The sequence below is a fragment of the Oratosquilla oratoria genome, chromosome 29 (assembly GCF_046742065.1).
Source record: "Oratosquilla oratoria isolate Oo_2021 chromosome 29, ASM4674206v1, whole genome shotgun sequence".
Classification (NCBI taxonomy): Eukaryota; Metazoa; Arthropoda; class Malacostraca; order Stomatopoda; family Squillidae; genus Oratosquilla; species Oratosquilla oratoria.
The window spans coordinates 13,819,973-13,827,472 of NC_134805.1; the positions used below are offsets into that span (position 1 = coordinate 13,819,973).

The 7,500-nt window shown below is 38.5% G+C and overlaps 1 protein-coding gene across 5 annotated transcripts in view; it reads left to right on the top strand.

Annotated features, from left to right (window-relative positions):
• The window catches only part of LOC143040605 (uncharacterized), a 535,837-nt gene that overhangs the window by 53,476 nt on the left and 474,861 nt on the right, over positions 1-7,500 (top strand). The window contains exon 1 of one of the 5 annotated variants that reach the window (XM_076211733.1): positions 1-331. This exon is cut by the window's left edge and continues 750 nt beyond it. The exons of the other annotated variants lie outside the window; for them this stretch is intronic. The gene's annotated coding sequence lies outside the window, so the exon portion shown is untranslated. The remainder of the gene's footprint in view (positions 332-7,500) is intronic. 5 annotated transcript variants of the gene reach the window in all.

Here is a 7,500-nt window from a genome sequence, read left to right on the forward strand (position 1 = left end):
CTTGGATGTTTTCGTTGGTGGAAAGGAAATCACATATCAAGCTTCTGACAACAGGATGTTGGTCCTCTTCTCCAGTGATAGCGAATGCCATGGAACGAAAAAAACAATTTCCATCACCTTTAATTACTTTGACAGCAAGGGGTTCACTTGTGTTTTTGAAAGTCTTATTTATTTTTCCAGAGGGACCAGATTTTTTCTTAAATATCAGACGTCCACCAGAGTTGTTGCAGATTGCTCGCTGTGTTGGATTAAATTTGTAGATAATCTCCTGTTGCTGAACCCCTATGATCTGGACAATTGGAGATGGTGGCTCTGACAGAAGTTGGAGATGGTGGGTCTGATGAAGAACTTGGTGGTAAAAATCACCATTGTAAATCATATACAGTGATATATATCAGTTTATACAAGTTTCTTATTATCAATTATTAATTATTAATCAATTAGTTATTAATTACTAATCAATTAATTATCAATTATTATTATTATTATTATGATGATGCTAAAATAGAATATCACATTTATATGTTTTTATAAAACCAAACTCATTTTGTTAAGGAACATAGGTCTATTCCAATTTGGTGCATAATTTGAGGCTTAATTGGGATACTGTGCAGTTTCGAGTCAACTTTCTTGAATACTGTGCTTGATTTTTGGCACCGCAAGCAAGGTTTGATAGTGTCATTTACGTCAGATACAATTTTGCGCCACCAATATCTTTGCATTATACGATCGACGACTTTTTCTCTGCCCATATGTCCTCCCAAGGCAACAGATTCGTCGCTGTAACCAGATCCTCGATGACTAGCCAGTACAATGTCAAGCTGGTATTGGCGATCCTTAATAACCCGAAGGAAGCGAACTTCTGCAATCACAAAAATAAACAATCACAGTCGCGCAATACTACATCTATTGGAACTAACATTTATCTAGGAAATGATAAAAGATAAAGACAAAAATTGCGCATTAGAGCAAATAACGAATGTCAATCAAAATTATAAATTTACGGAATAGGCTACTCACCAGTTATATCTTTCCTATTAGGTTTATGAACATACTTCAGACAGTCGTCTTGGATTGTGAATGCCTGACACTTCCTTCGAAAATTAGCTTTTTTTCCCTTGTTGTTTCCAACATGCACTGGATACTTTTTTGACCGCAGGAACTCTTCCACCTCGTCCATTTCAGTATTAAAGTCCATGGTAGCACACGACACGACACCACACCGACAACTAACAAATCTCGGCAACACTGGCAATTAACAAACCTCTGTAATATGTTCATGTTCGTTTCATTTCAAAGGTTTCAAAGATTCATTCGAACCAGTTATATCTTTCCTGTTCGGCTTATGAAACAATCACAAAAATAAACAATCACAGTTGCGCAATACTACATCTATTGGAACTAACCTTTATCTAGGAATTGATAAAAGATAAAGACAAAAATTGCGCATTACAGCAATAACGAATGTGTGGTCATTTCAAACTAGGCTCATTCGAATGGGTAGTCATCTTAAACTAGGTTATCCGCTCATGCCCTTTCTTTCGTGCATCTATTGGAACTAACATTTATCTAGGAAATGATAAAAGATAAAGACAATAATTGCGCATTAGAGCAATAACGAATGTCAATCAAAATTATAAATTTACGGAATAGGCTACTCACCAGTTATATCTTTCCTGTTCGGTTTATGGAATAATCACAAAAATAAACAATCACAGTCGCGCAATACTACATCTATTGGAACTAACATTTATCTAGGAAATGATAAAAGATAAAGACAAAAATTACGCATTACAGCAATAACGAATGTGTAGTCATTTCAAACTAGGTTCATTCGAATGGGGAGTCATCTCAAACTAGTTTCAATCGAATGGGGAGTCATTTCAAACGGGTGGGGAGTCGTCTGAAACTAGTTTCAAGTGACGGGGAGTCGTCTGAACCTAGGTTGATCTGACTGGGGGAGTCTTTTGAAACGGGGAGTCACTTGAACCGGCTACACCGGTCCAATATTGTCTCATTAATTTCAATGGAAGCATTCACACTGGCGCTCTCGCTCCAGTCTCGCTCCGGTCACGGTTCCGTCAAAAGATATTTTTACTGGAGCGAGACTGGACCGTGAGCGCCAGTGTGAACTCAGTTGCCACGGTCCTGCTCCACTCCAGTCGAGATTCAGCCTTCATATAAGCAAGTAGTGTTACCCTCTGTCCTACCAAACCATGGATAATCCAAAGGAAACACCACAATGGGATCATGAGAAAGTTAGAAAAATGATAAAAATACATTTTCTTTTTATTTATCACTGATACAATGACAATGCGTACAGCGAGGATATTCATAAGCACCAACTGAATACAATATAACCTACAAAACTTACTTTAATTTTGTGGATTTAGATGAAATGCTAATAGAATTGGTCAAAAGGTAAACCAGAGCTGTATGACCTGACTTCGCTGCACTACAGGTACCGAGAGAAAAAAATACACATTATTAACCGAAGAAAGAAATTCCACATGGATAATAACAACCTATTATCCACTGCGGAAATGCATCTCCTTAGCTCACTCAACAAATATTCCTACACAAGTTTGTTTGTCTACTTATATTTTATCATTTTGCCAAGGCATTGAACCAGCTGGGGAGCTGAAATAATCTTTCAGTGTTTCTCTCGCGCCAAAAGCCTCCTTTGTAGCATTTCCCCCTCTTCCTCTCATTGGACGTACTGTGTTTGATGGAGGCATGACAACAGTATCTGGTAATGCAACAGCATTTGGGTGTATCAGACTGTGAAGTATGCATGTTGTTGTAATGATTGCATTAGCGTTAGAAGGCATAGCTTTAAGTTTCCTTAAATATATTCTGAAGGTTTGCACTAGAATACCAAATGTGCACTCAACTATCCTCCTGGCTCTAGATAATCTATAATTAAAAATCCTCTTCTCTATCTTATGTTCAGTCTGTGAACCTGGGTAGGGCCTCATCAAATTTCTCTTCAGCGGGAAAGCCTCATCTCCCACTATAACGTATGGTGCAAGCACATCAGTGCCAGGAAGTGCAGCATCTTCTTGTACATTTCAAGTCATCCTCAATTTTGGATAGTATTTTCTCAAATGTTCCTTTGTTCATTCTGAAATAGCTGTGGAATTTACTCTCATCATCAATAAGACGAGGATACAGAGTATGAAATTCTCCTTCAGTCTTCCTATCTTGCAACATAGGATGAACCCACAATCTCTTTCTTTTTCTATTTTGTTTTCCTTCTTCTTCTTCTTCATCAAGTGCAATAGCGAATATTGCCAACTCGGCGTCAGAAAAGTTACACTTCCTTCGTAACTGATGGTAAGACTTCTACTGGTATCGAGGGAGGGGCGATGACGGGAGCGAGAGCGGACCGTACGTGTGAATGCCTCAGAACCGAGAGCAGACCGAGAGTGGAGCGTGACCGGACCGATAGTGTGAATCAACCCTACTCGCCTGCCACTACGGCGTTCCAGGTTCGAATCCCGCCCAGGGCTGAAATAACTTCAGTATCGCTGCGCTGCGGGCTGTTACTCCAACTCTCGTGGGCGGGGAGTTGGGGGTATGTGTGCGTATAAGGTCACAGTATTACCCATAATTCGGTCATACGAGCTGTGAACTCTCATCTGGGAGGTTGTAACTGTCGATCACGTGTCCAACACGTGATCCAAGATCATGGTGAATGATGAATCACACACACATAACGTATTGATTTATTTACTCGTTTTATATTTACTTTCACAGCATATTTCTAAGATCTCCATGCCAATGTTACATATCCCAACACTGTTCAACTGGGACGTGTCTTGCATATGTCACTATTCCGGATTTTAGTGTGATGCATCTCGTTCGGTTTCCCGAGTGGCTGCCTCCCCCATGCCAGTCCACTGCAGTGCATCAGCACTGTGAGGATAGATAATTCGATTCTAATAATAAAGATAAATAAATAAAAATGAATAAGTAAATAGATAAAATAAAACCAATAAAATGTCTACATGTTTGAAGGTGGAGCTGAAAAAGAATAAATATAAATAAATAAGTAAGTAGAAATAAATAAATGAATAAAATAAAATGTCTACATGTTAGAAGGTGGAGCTGAAGAACGACGCCGCATTGCTCAATGAAAACAAACACAGGAAGTCAAAAGGTTACGGAGTCATACCGATTCCAACGACATTTTCAACAAAATGTAGCCAGACCTTGTATACTAGGACTTTTATCCATTCACTATTGAATATAAGACTTGGTGTCACGAACTAAGCCGTGTATTTGAGTTGGTACATCGAATCATAAACCGCGACTCGAGCAGTTCCTGCAGTCCAGGTTTTAGAACATCTATTTAGCCTCTTTTTGGATTAATTCAACTTCACTGAGGTTTAGGAAATAGTGGAGCGCAGTCACTCGATTTATTATGTATACTAATTACAATTGGTTTTTTACAATGAAGTCGATAATCAAGAGGGCCCAAAGGTGCCCGCGCATCTTTTTACATCACAGCCGTACAACACCAGAGCCATGCACAGGTGCTAATGTATGCCAGTGTAACCTATCCTATCATTATTTACCCAGCTCCTCACAATTTACCTGTATCTTTATTTTTGTGTGAAGGAGACTCACAATATATCCACTACTACTCGTCAAAAGCTTGTAAGCAATGGGCGCCGAGAGGTGAGGACCCTACTTCGAGCGCCCTCTGACCTTTGATGACGGAAGGCCCCGATTTTGTAGTTCTCCGCTTCTGGCTTCCAAAACCATCCGGGTCCGACTCCTTTGTGTGTGTGACGCCTGCGTCCTTTGTCAGTAACATGTCATGGAACATGACACTTGGGCTGCAATATTCTTCATTGCGTATATGTTTACGTGCATTTTCTTAATATTGGTGGTGTTATTTGACGTTTGGACGATCAAGTGATCGAAGTACTGCAATCCAAGTAGCTTCGAGGCAAATTTGGTGACCTTATGTTAGAGAGAATTCCAGAGTTCTGGTCAGGGGCTGACTGGCAATTAGGGCAATAATTTGGGTGATATATCCTAACCTCGAGCATTACTTGGGCCGTTGCCACTCAACCCCTCTCACGGGGCCGCTCTGAGTGAAAAATACCCGGGCCGTTTTAACATCCCAGTCCTCTCCTGGTTCTGGCATTTAGAATCCGCCCTTAATCGGATTAATGCCGTCTTTTATTTATATCACATAAGAGAAATGACATGAATACGATGTTCAAACTATAGAAGGAGTTAGACAGATCTCTTGATGTAGGATGGGAAGGCGTCACGTGACCATATATTGTAGTTACAGGTCGAAATAAAAATGCGTGAAAGGGGAGAGAGAGAGAGAGAGAAAAAAAAAGCGTGTAGATGTATAGACCAATGGAATAATCTAGGTGATGCGAGCCTGAGCTTGGGGCGGGTTAAGGAGCAAACAATTATTGGAAAAAAAATGGTAATGGAAACGTGAATGTGAATGGTGAAAAACAGGGAATATTCGCGTCTGAGAATGCGAAAGCAAATATCCGGTCCACCTCTAGTGCGTGTGTACTACAACTACGATTATTATTATAATTATTATTACTATTTCTCTCCTTTCTCACCATACACCATTATAGGGCCAATGGCCTCTCAGTTGTGGTGCCTCACGAAACTTCTCCACCAGATATGGTCTTCGTAAAGTTCTTCTAATCTCTATTATTATAATTACAATTGTCATCATCTTTGTTACTGATATTATCATTAGTACTATAATTAATTACTACTGCTATTAATATTATCATTACTATTATTAATGTTATTATTTAGGGGTGTGCCGATTCCATTCTTTTTTCCGATGCCGATTCCTATTTACTCTTAGTTCCCGATGCCGATACCGATGTCGATTTCAATTTACATAATTACGGTATGTCAGTTTTTTATATAAAGTAATTAAGTTATGATTTTTACTTGCTTTATGATCTATGTAGATTTATATACGCCAGTTGTTGAGCTGATGGATGCTAATGATTGCATGAACTTAATGAAGTGCTTATTGATTGACCACTTAATGATTAATTATATCAATGTATGATCTTATTATTTTCTATCGGTTGAAAAAGAGGTTAAACATTACATATTTCATAGATTTTTATGTAACCACTAACTTCAAGTAACTTGAATTATTTAATGCATGGTTTTGATTAAACACATGTGCAGAGTGTAAAGTTTATTAATCAATTTCTTAATCCTAACTTAATAGAAAACACTTAATTCAGTCTACTATTTAATATTTGACCCATGGAATGCGGGAAATGGCAAAATATATATATCTTTTTCAAAAGCTGTGTCTGGGCATGACATAAAATGAATAAATAGATAAATAATGAATTTTTTTTTCGACATGCTGACTCACCTGATTACTGCCGAATTCAATGGGTGAATAGTCAAAGTTAAGCATTCACAAATTGAAGTTCAACTGTTTCTGTAGTCAAGCGGTTACGGTGTGTAGACACTACCAACATTGTTGAAGAGGCGTTCACTCTCCACTGAATATGGTGTAGAGTACAGCATTTTGTTGGCGACTTTTCCAAATTCAGGATATGAGTTTGGTTGTCTCTCCACCAACTCAAGGAATCCGAGTCACGTGGTTCCAGTGGGAGGGAGCAACCTTTATCAACTTCGCTATGTAGTGTCACAACAGATGAAGATGTTCTTAATTTTTTCTTTGAAGTTTCACTTTGTTTGTCCAGATTTGACTTATGTGGTTGTGAATTTGACGGCAAATCATCTAAACATGAGTCAAAGTCATATCTGTTATTTTCAATAAGCGCGAAGATGTATTGTTATGTATTTACATGTCAAATTCATAAAAAATCTAAATAAACGATTTGACTGGTTATAAATTGCTGCGGAGTAGGTGGGAGTAAATTCGTTAACCGATTTTTCGCACTTCTAAGCGGGTAAAATCGACCGAGTCCACGGACGCCCGTACGATTAAGGTCAGGTCTAGATTCCATACTCGCTAGTAGATGGCGTCACGTTTTTGTGTTGTTATCACTTCGGGCAATGTCGGGTATTTTCGGAAGTTATTAATAATAATAAATATAGGGCCTATAGGCCTAATAATCATTAGGCCTATTTATTATATTTATATGATGAATTTGGTTGAATTAGTGGGAGGATTATTTATCATGTTCATGTTTTTATTTTTTTATTTAGGGTTAGGTGGGGGGCTAAAATAATAAAAAGTAGGCCTTAGCTTAGTTAGTAGTAGGGCCTACTAGCCCATCCATCATGATACTACAACACGTGCTTACACTACATACATCCAAAAAAGACGACAAATTCACCTGTACAACTTACCACCAGATCCAAATGACTTTTCTTCAATATAGGAGACAAACTTTGATTGTGTGCTTATCTCATAATAATTTATTCTCTGGCTAAGATCAATTAAGTTGGTGAAATGGACAACCGACATGGCATGCATGGTAAACGACTCCTGCATGGCATATCATC